A 901-nucleotide genomic window follows, 5' to 3' on the forward strand; every position below is an offset into this window, starting at 1 on the left:
GGGGGTAATGTATGTCATGTGTGTGCCATTATGGCGTTATAATAAAAGATGTATAAATGGTCAGAATATTCTAAATTTCCAATAAAGCGCAATTACTGACTACACTTTTCAATTTAGAAAAAGAAGTGCCAGTCCACTAGACGGTCTACCGCAATAATGCAGCTTACCATAAGTCCAGACTGACTGACCACGGTCCACCTTCAGGTCCACCTCATCGATAATGGGTTCTACCGTAAGGTCTGTACAGGGTAATAATAATTGTATTATTTTATCACTCCCACACACTGATTTACTACTTTCAAGAAATCAGCTTCAACCACATGTTTTAAGACCAATGGCAGTTCCGAGCCTGAATAAACCCGAGGGAAAACATTATTTAGTATTGTTGGATGTAGTAGACTGATAGATCACCATGTAGAACAGTTGCCAGACTGGTCCAGTGAAAGACGTCAAGTAATACAGAAACATTGCGATAGACCGCCAAGTGGACTGGAACCTAACATTACATTCGTGTTCTCTCAAGTATACTGTATTGTATTTGTCTCTTCCAACAAATGCGTCAAAGGAATCTTCGAGCGCTTCTACGGAGGGGGCGTCTTTAACGGCTACAACGAACTGTCACACCAACTCGTGCACGTACTGCGAGTCGCGGACACACACGCTGACGTCATCATGAGTGTGGACACGATGAGACTGTCGGTGACCTTCTCGCAACTGACCAACCTACGCCACGTGCACAACTTGATCTGTGCCTGGAATGTGGTTTGAACATCCAACACCCTCCCCCCATCCTTCCCCACTTTCCCCGGAAATAATGATGTCATAATGTCACAAATGTTTGAATAATAATGCGCCATCATATTTATCAAATCTGTTAAGACTGTACATTTCAACTCGCAGT

At 43.1% G+C, this 901-nt stretch overlaps 1 non-coding gene across 1 annotated transcript in view; it reads left to right on the plus strand.

The window, feature by feature from the left end:
- LOC101853238 overlaps positions 1 to 901 on the plus strand; it is a 20,752-nt gene extending 19,851 nt beyond the window's left edge. The window contains exon 11 of the transcript XR_004858598.1: positions 566 to 901. This is a non-coding gene — a transcript (uncharacterized LOC101853238). The remainder of the gene's footprint in view (positions 1 to 565) is intronic.

The sequence above is a fragment of the Aplysia californica genome, unplaced genomic scaffold (genome assembly GCF_000002075.1).
Source record: "Aplysia californica isolate F4 #8 unplaced genomic scaffold, AplCal3.0 scaffold00210, whole genome shotgun sequence".
NCBI lineage: Eukaryota > Metazoa > Mollusca > Gastropoda > Aplysiida > Aplysiidae > Aplysia > Aplysia californica.